The sequence below is a fragment of a genome, unplaced genomic scaffold (assembly GCF_019419815.1).
Source record: "Pyrus x bretschneideri cultivar Hongxiangsu unplaced genomic scaffold, Pyrus_bretschneideri_v1 Contig26, whole genome shotgun sequence".
NCBI lineage: Eukaryota > Viridiplantae > Streptophyta > Magnoliopsida > Rosales > Rosaceae > Pyrus > Pyrus x bretschneideri.
Genome location: NW_025999568.1, coordinates 1,865,269 through 1,879,882, shown reverse-complemented (window position 1 = coordinate 1,879,882; position 14,614 = coordinate 1,865,269).

The window sequence follows — 14,614 nt, the reverse complement described above, 5'->3', positions numbered from 1 at the left end:
GGATTGTTTTTGTTTCTTTTATTTCACTTTGTTTCTGATTTTGTTTAAGTTTCTGACCTAATTTTGTTTCTTGTTTCTTAGGTACTAATGTATGACTAGAAGCTCTCAACCGATTCGTGCGAACATCTTGGATTTTGACGACGATTTTGAGAGGAAGTTGAGAAGAGCTAGAAACCAGCAAGAACACCATCCACCAAATTCCGAATCTGACCTTGAAGAAAACGTACAAGAAGAGGAGGAGGCAGCCACGGCAGGGATATTTGAAGAAGTCCAAGGCATGGCGGTGGACAACCGTACACTCAAGGAGCTTTCCGCCTCAGGTTTGGATAATGTCGCACCCTTGTGCATTCAATACCCCACGGCTGCCCAAGGTAAGACGGATGAGTTTGAATTAAAGTCAAGTTTGCTTCATCATATTCCTAAATACCATGGCTTGTCCATGGAAGATCCTAACAAACATTTGAAAGAATTTGAAGTAGTTTGCTCTAGTATGACTCCCGTCACTGTTGACGGAAATATCTTGAAGATGACGGCTTTTCCATTTTCTTTGATGGACAAAGCCAAAGATTGGTTGTACGAGCTAGCTCCCGGAACCATCACTGATGCAAACTAAGTAAGCACACAAATTAAAACCCTCTTGTGACAATTGTAGTATATGAATAAGTAGGGATCGTTCTTAACCGGGGATTAGGAGGGATTGCAAAATCACTTGGAGATTGACTCAAAAACGTGAAATAAACATTAAAAACACTAAACTAGACTCAAAGAATGTAAAACTAAACAATAAAATACTAAAACAAATCAAAAGACTCAAAGAATACAAAACACTTATAAACACAAACTAAGACACTTTCTAACTAAATTAGACACTAAGGTAAAGGGGGATTGGTTTTGGACAAGATTAAACTAAATACACAGATTGTAATTTAAAGGCAGAATATAAATATGAATGTGATGAAAATATGGATGAATGCTAGCTAGAAGGTTCTTCTCCACACATGTTACACTTGCATACAAAATGATTTTCAGTTGGTCTTTCGATAAATTATGAAACTCAACGCCCCAAATTAACCGTGAATTGCACTAATTAACCCTCAGTTTTTCCACAAGTTATTAAGTTGGATGATTGCATACGACAACCCAAAACATTCCCTACAAGTTCCCTACATGAATTGCATAATAGAGATACAAGCAAGAATCATTAAGTTCTATGAAAAACATAAGCATTGACGAAGCATTCGTTACTATGAATTGCATGAAACTTATGCTAAGAATTCATTCAACGCGATCGTTTTCAAGCGACCTTCACTACTTGTGATTATAAGATTGTAACTATTAGGTGAAACTCCCTCATAATCTAGCATCATATTCATGCATGAAAACTAAGCGTGCACTCTCAATCAACATACACAAATAAGTTATCAATCAAATAGATGAACGAATTGAATCCACAACTTATGAAATTCCAACCGAAAGTAATCAATTCATATTGCAAGCATAAACATGGTTTCGAATCACCCCCTAGCTAACTAGGGGGATTTAGCCTCTCATGTTCACAACAAGAAAAATAAAATTGAATTTAAACATAAAGAACAAAGGATTGATTACACCTAGAACGCCCAACGAATCCACGTGAATTTCTGCGCGTCGAAGCTCCTCTTTCCTCTTCTCCTTGCTGCGACAGTGAGGTTAAATGGTGTTTTTGGTTGATTTTCTGGTTTGGGAATAGGGTTAGGGTAGTGTGGTGGTGCGGCAAGGTGTAGGATGGTGTGGAATGGAAGGAGCGGCTAAAGGAAAAAGTGGAAGATGGCTGCACAGTTTTTAGGTTCTGGAATGCACGGCTAATGGCAAAGAAAATGGGAAAAAGTGGCTGCGGCTAATGGGAAAAAAAAATGTGGCTGCGTGAAGATGGATGAATTATGGGATTAGGTTGTGGTTGCTACGGCTTGGTGAGAGAATGCCATATTTCTTGCGGCTTGTAGGTTTGAATGGGAGAATGGGCTGCATAATCAAGGGCTTTTGCGGCTGAATAATTATGGAATGGTTTTTAGGTTTGTCACGGCTAAAAGACCAAAAAAGAATTGGAGAGAATGATAGAAAAATGTAAATGGTGGCTGCCGCTATATTTTAATTCATTAGGGTTATGGTAATGGGAAAGAATGGAGTAAAAAGGAAAAATGGGATTTGCGGCAAAGGTGGGAATTTTAATATGGGATGGTGGCTACGGAATCAAACCTTTTTGGTTTATTAGGGTGAATAATAAAATGGCATGAATGGGTGCTACGGATTAGAATGAAATTAGGGTGGAATAATGGGAAAGGTGCGGCTAAGTATGTAAAACCTAGGGTTTTAAATATGTTTGGTTCCTAGCTTATTTTTATTAACGAAAATAAATTCAAAGGCTTACGAAAATAGGAAATTAAAACATAAATATAAAGGTGCGGCTAGGAAGGGAAATAGGGCTAGGGCCTTGGTTTTGTGTCCTAAAGTGCCTATAAGGCCGTCAAAGTGGCTAGAAAATACGGACGTTTAAGTTTAGGAAAGGTTACCAAAACGGGAAACTTAGGGTTAACTTTCCTAAAATAGGAAACCTTGTTTGAGTAGGATTCTTCGTTTTGGTAAGAATTCATCGTTGGCGTAGGAATTCGTCGTTTCTTCAAGTCTTCAACTCATTCATTCCTCTTTCGCTCCAAAAGACTCCAATTTGCATCTTCTTGCACACTTTGGCCTTATAATCTGATAATACACAAAAGTGGCCTTAAACACTGAAATAGATAAGTAAACACAACATAAATGCACGAGAACAAGCTAATTAAGTCGCATGAATATGCGCCTATCAGTCACATCATGGGAGAGCATGAAGAGGGCATATTTGGAGAAGTTCTTCCCAACTTCTCGAATCATCCTTTTACGTAAAAGGATAAGTGGTATACAGCAAGAAGATGGTGAGTCTTTTCCTACGTATTACAAACGTTTTAAATCTCTTGTTCCTTCTTGTCCACAGCATCAGATGAAGGAGGAGTTGCTTCTGCAATACTTCTACGAGGGGCTCCTACCTATCGAACGTCAAATGCTCGATGCCTCGGCGGGTGGAGCATTGGTGGACAAGACGCCCAGGGATGCCAAGGTTTTGATCGCTAACCGAGCATTGAACGCTCAACAGTATGAGGGAGTAGGCCAAAGAGAACCCCCACGGCACCAAGTACATGAGGTAAGTTCAACGTCCGATCTTCATTCACAGTTGGCTAATCTTACTTCTATTGTTTCACAGATGGCCGAGGGAATGAAGATGCAAGGACCTGTGGTATGTGGCGTATGTTCTATCCAAGGACATGCCTCCGAAAAGTGTCCTCAACTCATCGAGAATGGCGGATGGGAGAGTGCGAATGCCATTGGGTTTCAAAGCCAAAATCAGTCAAGACATGATCCATACTCCAACACGTATAATCCGGGGTGGCGAGACCACCCAAATTTCAAGTGGAGGGATTCCCAGCAACCTCAAAACCAAGGAGGCTTTAGGCAACAACCCCCGGGGTTTTTTCCCAAACCCTACGGCCCACCCCAAAATCAAGCCCAATCTGGCCCAAGTGCCTCAGGTACGTCTCTTGACAATGATGCACTTCTTAAGATACTAACTAAGTTGTCTAATGGGCAGGAAGATCAAGCGAAGGCTATGCAAAACCAAGATAAGAGGGTGGATCAACTTGAGAAACAAATTGGGCAGATTGCCGAGTTTGTAGGTAAGTTTCGAGATCCCGGACAACTCCCTAGTTCCACCATTCCAAATCCGAAATGAGGTTTCGAATCAGCCAAAGCAATCACCCTAAGAAGTGGTAAGGAAGTTGGGGCAGGTCCTACATCAAAAACAGGTCATAACGAGGATGAAATTTTGCAAATGGAAGAGGAAGAAACAAGGTTGCCCACGGCAAAGGTGATTCCACCTTTGCCGCAAGTCCCTATGGTCCCAAATCTGCCCAATTCGGCCAATAAAGGTAAAAATGTGTTAAATTCAGTTCCTACTAATGTTTTCCCTTCAAATGTTCCTTTTCCTAGTAGGTTCAGGCAAACGAAGAAAGAAGAAGCCGAAAAGGACATCCTTGAGATGTTTCGGAAAGTGCAAGTAAACATACCCCTTTTGGATGCAATAAAGCAAGTCCCGACGTACGCCAAGTTCTTAAAGGAGCTTTGCACCACAAGGAAGAGGATGTCGACCAAGGAAGTGGTAAAGGTAGGTGAAAATGTCTCTGCCATCTTGCAACGCAAACTACCCCCCAAATGCAAAGATCCGGGTAGTTTTACCATTCCTTGTGTGATAGGTAATACACGTTTTGAATCTGCCATGCTAGACCTAGGAGCTTCTATAAATGTTATGCCATATTCAATTTATACATCTATGAACTTAGGAGTATTGAAAAATGATGGTGTAATCATACAATTAGCCGATAGATCTAACGCTTATCCAAAGGGAGTTTTGGAAGATGTGTTAGTGCAGGTAAAAGGTTTAATCTTTCTGGCGGACTTCTATGTGCTCGAGATGGATGAATCTAACCATGCCCCTTCATTGCCAATCCTACTTGGCCGGCCATTCATGAAGACGGCGCGGATGAAGATTGACGTGTTTAATGGAACGTTGTCCATGGAATTTGATAGGGAAGTTGTTAATTTTAGTCTTTCGGATTCTATTAAGTATCCTAGTGAGGATCACTCATGTTTCTCCATTGATGTAATTGATTCTTTGGCGCAGGGATATATGGAAGATTTGAATGCCGATGCGCTTGAAAATGTCATTACAAGAAGCATGGAACTCAAAACCAATGGAGGGGGATTGTTGAAAACCCACGGCACACACTCTCTACTCCATGCCGTGCACCCTAGTGAGGAATGTATGGAGTTGGTTGCTGCCCTAGAGTCACTTCCTAGGCACGAGGGTAAGTTTTCTAAATTTGAGTCGATTCCCATTTCGACTAACAAGTTGTTACCATCCATAGTTCAGGCACCCACACTTGATCTCAAACCACTACCGGGCCATTTGAAGTACATTTTCTTGGGAGAAGAGGAGACTTTACCGGCCATCATTTCTTCATCACTCACGGCACAAGAAGAGGAGAAACTAGTGCGTGTTTTGAAGGAGTTCAAATCTGCCCTAGGTTGAACGTTGGCCGATATCAAAGGTATTAGTCCCGCCACATGCATGCATCATATATTTCTTGAGGAGGGGGCCAAACCAACTAGAGAGGCTCAACGCCGTCTTAACCCTCCGATGATGGAAGTTGTGAAGAAGGAAATAATCAAGCTTTTAGATTGCGGAGTCATCTATCCAATCTCGGATAGTAAGTGGGTGTCACCTATCCAATGTGTGCCGAAGAAATCTGGAGTGACGGTTGTGGAGAACGCGGAGAATGAGCTAGTGCCCACTAGAATCCAAACCGGTTGGCGCGTGTGCACGGATTATAGGAAGATAAACGCCACCACGAGGAAGGACCACTTCCCATTGCCGTTCCTAGATCAAATGTTGGAAAGGTTAGCGGGTCATTCATTTTATTGTTTTCTTGATGGATACTCTGGGTATAATCAAATTGTTATTGCACCGGATGATCAAGAAAAGACTACTTTTACATGCCCCTTTGGTACATTTGCTTATCGTCGCATGCCATTTGGTTTATGTAATGCACCTGCTACATTTCAAAGATGCATGATGAGCATATTTTCAGATTATGTTGAGAAAATTATTGAGGTTTTTATGGATGATTTCAGTGTTTTTGGTAATTCATTTGATGGTTGTTTGAGTAATCTTAGTTTGATTCTGAACCGTTGTGTTGAAACAAATCTTGTGCTTAATTGGGAAAAATGTCACTTTATGGTTAAACAAGGTATTGTTTTAGGACATATTATTTCTGAAAAAGGCATTGAAGTAGATAAATCTAAGGTAGACCTTGTTCGTCACTTACCCGCTCATACTTCGGTTAGAGAGGTTCGTTCGTTTCTTGGTCATGCAGGTTTTTATAGGCGGTTCATAAAGGATTTCTCAAAGATTGCACAGCCACTATGCCGATTGCTGCAAAAAGAGGTGGCGTTTGCGTTTGATGATGCATGCTCCACGGCATTCAAGCACCTCAAGGAGGCTCTCACTTCGGCTCCCATTATCACACCTCCAGATTGGAGCCTTCCATTCGAGTTGATGTGCGATGCTTCGGACTATGCGATTGGTGCTGTTTTGGGGCAGCGAAAGGACAAACAACCTCATGTTATTTATTATGCATCTAGAACATTAAATGATGCTCAATTAAATTACTCAACCACTGAAAAAGAATTACTTGCTGTGGTATTTGCATTAGATAAGTTTCGGTCATACTTACTTGGGACTAAAGTTATTATTTTTACTGATCATGCAGCTCTCAAGTATTTGCTCACGAAAAAGGAGGCCAAGCCTAGACTAATTCGATGGCTTTTGCTCTTACAAGAGTTTGACATTGAGATTTGGGATAAGAAGGGCGTGGAGAATATGGTGGCTGACCACCTAAGTCGAATGGTACATGAGGAAGTAGCGCCAATTTCTGAAACCTTTCCCGATGAGCAATTAATGTCTATCCAGGTAAGTGAGCCTTGGTATGCAGATTTGGTGAACTTTTTGGTGACTAAACATACCCCTAGCACATTTAATAGGAATCAATGTGATAAGCTTAAAAAGGATGCTAAGTTTTATGTTTGGGATGACCCATACCTCTGGAAATTTTGTCCCGATCAGATTGTACGACGTTGTGTGAATGAATCTGAGTTTCAATCTATTTTAACATTCTGTCATTCATATGCATGTGGGGGACATTTTGGCACCCAACGTACTGCCCGTAAAGTCTTAGAATGTGGGTTTTATTGGCCAACCATTTTTAGGGATGCTAGGACATTTTGCCTTACATGTGATCATTGTCAACGAATGGGTAATATAAGTGTTAAGGATCAAATGCCACAAAACCCTATACTTTCTGTTGAAATATTTGATGTGTGGGGAATTGATTTTATGGGTCCTTTTCCTTCATCACATGGTTTTCTTTATATCTTGTTGGCGGTGGATTATGTTTCCAAATGGGTGGAAGCAAAAGCCACCCGGAATAACGATTCAAAAGTGGTTGCAGAATTTGTGAAGTCTAACATTTTTGCTAGGTTTGGAATGCCTCGAGTCCTTATAAGTGATGGAGGTTCTCATTTTTGCAATCGCACAATCGAGGCACTGCTCAAGAAGTATAACGTGACACATAGGGTTTCTACACCCTATCATCCTCAAACAAGCGGGCAAGCCGAGGTGTCGAATCGGGAGGTAAAACAGATTCTTGAGAAGACGGTTGGGCCAAGAAGAAAAGATTGGAGCTTGAGGTTAGAGGATGCATTATGGGCTTATAGGACCGCCTACAAAACACCCATAGGAATGTCCCCTTTTCGGCTTGTGTATGGCAAACCATGTCACTTCCCTGTGGAATTGGAGCACAAGGCTCATTGGGCCGTGAGGAAGTTCAACATGGATTTAGACGAGGCGGGAATTCATCGTAAGCTTCAATTGAATGAACTTGAGGAAATACAGAATGATGCTTACGAGAATGCTCGACTTTACAAGGAAAAGACGAAGGCCTTTCATGACAAGATGATTCGCACCAAGTCCTTCTCTGTTGGACAAAAAGTGTTGTTGTTTAATTCTCGTCTTCGTCTATTTCCGGGTAAGCTACGTTCACGTTGGTTTGGACCTTTTGTGATTACTAATGTTTTTCCTCATGGTGCAGTCCAAGTTCGTAGTTTCAAAACAGGTCAAGAGTTCAAGGTGAATGGGCATCGCTTGAAGCCTTACTACGAGAGCTTTGTAGAACATGATGTGGAGGAGACAACCCACTATCTATCCGAGATTGGATAGATGACTCCGCAATCTAAAAGCTTGATTATTTCCTTCTTCACAACTTCCATCATCGGAGGGTTAAGACGGCGTTGAGCCTCTCTAGTTGGTTTGGCCCCCTCCTCAAGAAATATATGATGCATGCATGTGGCGGGACTAATACCTTTGATATCGGCCAACGTCCAACCTACGGCAGATTTGAACTCCTTCAAAACACGCACTAGTTTCTCCTCTTCTTGTGCCGTGAGTGATGAAGAAATGATGGCCGGTAAAGTCTCCTCTTCTCCCAAGAAAATGTACTTCAAATGGCCCGGTAGTGGTTTGAGATTAAGTGTGGGTGCCTGAACTATGGATGGTAACAACTTGTTAGTCGAAATGGGAATCGACTCAAATTTAGAAAACTTACCCTCGTGCCTAGGAAGTGACTCTAGGGCAGTAACCAACTCCATACATTCCTCACTAGGGTGCACGGCATGGAGTAGAGAGTGTGTGCCGTGGGTTTTCAACAATCCCCCTCCATTGGTTTTGAGTTCCATGCTTCTTGTAATGACGTTTTCAAGCGCATCGGCATTCAAATCTTCCATATATCCCTGCACCAAAGAATCAATTACATCAATGGAGAAACATGAGTGATCCTCACTAGGATACTTAATAGAATCCGAAAGACTAAAATTAACAACTTCCCCATCAAATTCCATGGACAACGTTCCATTAAACACGTCAATCTTCGTCCGCGCCGTCTTCATGAATGGCCGGCCAAGTAGGATTGGCAATGAAGGGGCATGGTCAGATTCATCCATCTCGGGCACATAGAAGTCTGCCGGAAAGATTAAACCTTTTACCTGCACTAACACATCTTCCAAAACTCCCTTTGGATAAGCGTTAGATCTATCGGCTAATTGTATGATTACACCATCATTTTTCAATACTCCTAAGTTCATAGATGCATAAATTGAATATGGCATAACATTTATAGAAGCTCCTAGGTCTAGCATGGCAGATTCAAAACGTGTATTACCTATCACACAAGGAATGGTAAAACTACCCGGATCTTTGCATTTGGGGGGTAGTTTGCGTTGCAAGATGGCAGAGACATTTTCACCTACCTTTACCACTTCCTTGGTCGACATCCTCTTCCTTGTGGTGCAAAGCTCCTTTAAGAACTTGGCGTACCTCGGGACTTGCTTTATTGCATCCAAAAGGGGTATGTTTACTTGCACTTTCCGAAACGTCTCAAGGATGTCATTTTCGGCTTCTTCTTTCTTCGTTTGCATGAACCTACTAGGAAAAGGAACATTTGAAGGGAAAACATTAGTAGGAACTGAATTTAACACATTTTTACCTTTATTGGCCGAATTGGGCAGATTTGGGACCATAGGGACTTGTGGCAAAGGTGGAATCACCTTTGCCGTGGGCAACCTTGTTTCTTCCTCTTCCATTTGCAAAATTTCATCCTCGTTATGACCTGTTTTTGATGTAGGACCTGCCCCAACTTCCTTACCACTTCTTAGGGTGATTGCTTTGGCTGATTCGAAACCTCCCTTCGGATTTGGAATGGTGGAACTAGGGAGTTGTCCGGGATCTCGAAACTTACCTACAAACTCGGCAATTTACCCAATTTCGTCCAAAGTTGTCAAAGTGCTCAAAACTGCCCAGAAAGTGATTTTAAGGCAGTTTTAAGTGTTTTGGGGCTGTTTTGAGTCTTTTGATTTGTTTTAGTGTTTTTATTGTTTAGTTTTGCATTCTTTGAGTCTAATTTAGTGTTTCAAACTTTATTTTACGTTTTTGAGTCCGTATCTAAGTGATTTTACAATCCCTCCTAATCCCCGGTTAAGAACGATCCCTACTTATTCATATACTACAATTGTCACAAGAGGGTTTTAATTTGTGTGCTTACTTAGTTAGCATTGGGCCAAGAAGAAAAGATTGGAGCTTGAGGTTAGAGGATGCATTATGGGCTTATAGGACCGCCTACAAAACACCCATAGGAATGTCCCCTTTTCGGCTTGTGTATGGCAAACCATGTCACTTACCTGTGGAGTTGGAGCACAAGGCTCATTGGGCCGTGAGGAAGTTCAACATGGATTTAGACGAGGCGGGAATTCATCGTAAGCTTCAATTGAATGAACTTGAGGAAATACGGAATGATGCTTACGAGAATGCTCGACTTTACAAGGAAAAGACGAAGGCCTTTCATGACAAGATGATTCGCACCAAGTCCTTCTCTGTTGGACAAAAAGTGTTGTTGTTTAATTCTCGTCTTCGTCTATTTCCGGGTAAGCATGTGATTAAAGAGTGGAAGTGCATGTGGCTTGGTTGGATGCACGGCAAAGGGGAGTGTTGGTGTGAATTTCTGGTACAAAGGGCCTCCTTTGGTCTTCAATTTCGTCCATCTACTTGGCTTCAAGTATATGCAATCCATTTAACGCCCCAAACTACTCCAAAATGCACCAAAATGCACCCTTTTGCATACTTTGCCCTTAGAACCTGAAAACACACAAAAGAAGCATAAAGGACTAAAATAACTAAAGAAACATAACGTAAATGCACGAGAACAAGCCATTTAAGTCGCATGAATATGCTCCTATCAGAATCATACCCTTAAAAGTAGCCACCAATACTAAGATTAGCGATATATCCTCGTCGATACGAACTCAGCAGTTAAAACCTGAAGGGGTACAAAACAGAAAGTGTAAGTAAGCAGTAAAACCAAGCTTCCCAAAACTACTACCTTTCTAACAGTAATAACCCCTCATTGTAATTCCCCTATCGTTTTCTATAGGACAGTACAACATATATACATATATCCAAACCATACTCAGAAATGACCAAAACCACGGTTTGCCATCAACTCCACCATACATTAATAAGTAGGCCAAATGAACTTAATCAATACAAAATGATATATTAGTCAGAGTCATCTAAAATGACATGTACAACTTATCCATATCTCATCAATCATGGCTAGCATATAAGTCGGAGTCACCTATAGTGACCTGTACAACTTATCCATATCTCATCAATCATGGCTAGTATATAAGTCGGAGTCACCAATCATGGCTAGCATACAAGTCGGAGTCACCTCTTGTGACCTGTACGACTTATCCATATCTCATCAATCATGGCTAGCATATAAGTCGGAGTCACCTATAGTGACCTATACTACTTATCCATATCTCATCAATCATGGCTAGCACATAAGTCGGAGTCACCTATAGTGACCTGTACGACTTATCCATATCTCATCAATCATGGCTTGCCAATAGCTCAATAAGTATACCTGCACACGAGTCGGAACCACCTAAAGTGGTTTGTACGACAGGACTGGGTGTAAATAAATACGCTCAAGTGCTACGATCACGTGAAGACTGTGCGAATAATCGTGGGTCACCTACGAGTCGGAACCACCTAAAGTGGTATGTACGACAGGACTGTGCACCTACCTTGGATCCAAGGTGAGCGTAAGGTGCGGGAGGTGAACATCACGTGAAGGACTGTGCCCTGGCCACGTGCGGGAGCACTAACACCAAGGTACAGGTTTATGAGCTATACTATATCTCAACACAATCGTACTCACTACCATCACTAACATCAACCTGTACTCACCTGAAGCTTACCTGGGCGTCCGCAGCGTCATATATCACTTCAAAGCATTCACAATAGTTAGGTTCAGGTAATATCCATATGAATATGCCATGATGCAATCTATACCCAAACATTTCATGATATTCCCAAAATATATAATACGGCGTAACATGTACAATCAATAACACCCTACTCCCAAACTATTTACTTTTGAGAGTAATCATCAGTGTTAAGCCCAATTAGACCCTAGTTACATTAACTATTATTACTTACCTTTCCTTACTTCAATTTCTTGATTCTTCACGCATTGATTCATGATGACCATTAATCGCCAAATCATAAAGCTAAATCTCACACTTCCCACCAATGTCCTTCACATTGCTCAATTCACTAAACAAGGCTATTGTCTCAATTATTTAATCTCATTTATTATATGGCTGCATCTAACGTCTTGTTAGACTGCCTACGTACCCTAAACAGGGATCAAGCCACTCGTAGTTCGAAATGATTAATTGTAGGTAACAAGCATAGATCACTATAGAAGTGCTTGTGGAACTATCAATTATGTGCCTATGAAAGAAAAAGGCCCACTCACCTAGAGTCCACGCTATGATTATCTTGCACGCACATCGAGACATCACGATCTATCGTCGCTTGTGACCAATTATCAAATCACGTCTCAAAGTTTTTACCGATAGAATACATAATTTACATAAAACATATCCTCAAGGACCTTCAAGAATAATTTGAGACCCATTGACCAAAAGTCAACCGTCGATCAAAGATCGACGGTATGGTTTACAACCCTGTATAGCTCGATTTGGAAGATCCGCATATCAGATTTCCAATCCACAACTCCCAACGATCCACAATATGTTTCTAGAATAACATATTAAAATTTCATTACGATCCAACGGTTGGATCTCCGCCATTTGCCCAAAACCAAGTGGACGTGAATATTTATTTTACTAACTTACAAATTCAATTCGGGAAGATCCGTACATCAGATTCCCGATCCATAAATTCCTAAGATCTTTAAATATTACGTGTTATAATGTATCCAAGTTTGGTGACGATCCAACGGTCGGATCGTCGATTAACATTTTCATCAAGCAACGTATCGTAACGAATTTAGGTTCCAACGATCAACCTATGTCATTCAAATAACAAAACTGAATTCAAGACATTCGACATAGCCTAAAAATAGCATTGGCGTCCGACTGGCCACACGTCGCCGCACGCACCGCCGCCGGTGGCGGTTGGCCACCCCGACTCGCCGGAAAATCCAACTATTTCCAAAAATTCTCAAACTTCACAGAAATGAAGATCTCAGTTAGTGGAGAAACTTTCATACCTGCCACGAAGTCCAAAAGTGGACGGAAGATGGTCAATTTTTCCCACAAAGCCGGCGGGTGCCTAAAACTTCCCGATGTCGATTCGTCTTCTACAGTGGTCCAACAGGGTCAAGGTTGGTTGGGTTTTTCTCCTGGGATGATGGGCTACAAACCCCAAGTGGTGGCATCGGCCATCACTTTGCCGATTTTCCGGAAAATCAAAAAGAGTGGCCGGAGCACCGTTGATTTTCGTCGACTTTCTTGGCCTCAAACCGCCACTTACCATGGTTAATCAAGGTGGTTCTTGGGTGGGTTTTGTAGAGGGGAATGAGAGCTTCAAGATGGTGGTGGTGGCATCGAAAAACTCCACCAGAGTTGGCCAGAATCGGCCTTGAAAAATGGGCACTTGTGGTGGGTGTGGGTGGACGGGAAAGCCACTTCCCTTCTTTTTGTTTTTTTTTTTTTTTTTTTTTTTTTTTTTTTCTTTCTTTCCTCATTTCTGATTTGTCTTCACCCCAAAAAGTGGGGATTTAATTTAATTAACACTAAACCTTGAATAACCAATTTCGAACGTCTGTAACTATATCGTTATAATCCGGACTCGCAAACGGCTTTCGCCTATACGTTCGTACGAACGAGTACTACGAGGACATGCTAAAAGAATAAGTCCCACATCTCTCAAGTCGATGGTCAACGGAAGTCAAAGTCCTTGCCTCTAGGGCAATTTCGTAAATTCACACTTTTAAAATAAAATAAAAACGTAAAATTTGGAACGGGTTGTCACAATCTACCCACCTTAAGAAAATTTCGTCCTCGAAATTTAAAATCATTAGTCCAATGTAGAATACTCAAAATTAAAGAGATATATGTATGTAAATACATACACGAGGAAGACATCAAGTTATAGCGGCTACATAAAAGAGGATGACATTCCGTCATGATCGGAGTGTAGTGACTCTTCTTTCATGCCTCCAAATTCCTACTTTCCTTCTTTCTTCTTTATTTATTTATTTATTTATTTATTTATTCATAAACGTGTTCAAAGCGTAACGCACTTTGAAATTAAGCATGTAATATTTTTGGGTCAAGCCCAAACAACAATTAACGAATTAAAAAAGTAAATACAAATATTAACGTAGAATAATCTACTTGTTTACTTGCTTAACAACCCAACGAATAAGTTATTAATATTACGGTCTGCACCCCACAAAACCGACAATTCACTGTTGTCTTGATAAGCAAGTAACAATTCACGAGGGTGCAATACTACCATCTTGCCCCTCAATGGGAAATACACATACAAGCCTCGATCGTACTCATTCACTACCTTCTGAGGCAACATCGTCAATAACATAAATTTTCTACATCACAATCTCAATCAAATATTTGTTCGTAATAATCTGCTATAAATCACAAGTTGCACATACAATATTTGTATTATATTTCGAAGGATACCATACTCCTAAACAGGAATGTAACCGTAGTTACCCATAATTCTAACAAAAGTATGCGTCCATTAAATATGCGATGTCCGTAAAATCTCCATACGTCAACTCCAATGATACCATAGTTAACCCAAAATTGTAACTGTGGTTACAAGTGACTAGAATGGAGATAAGGATATACTGCAATCATGCTACTGGTGGGACAAACAAGATGCAACTCGTCCACAAAGGTCTGAGTAACTCAGTTCAAACTAATCGTTAATCTAGGGGTAGAAATGCAATACTGAACAACTTCTAATACTCAAAACCTTCATAACGACTTCCAAAGGCTTGGAAGTGAAACATGTAACACGATGAAATATAAATACACCAAG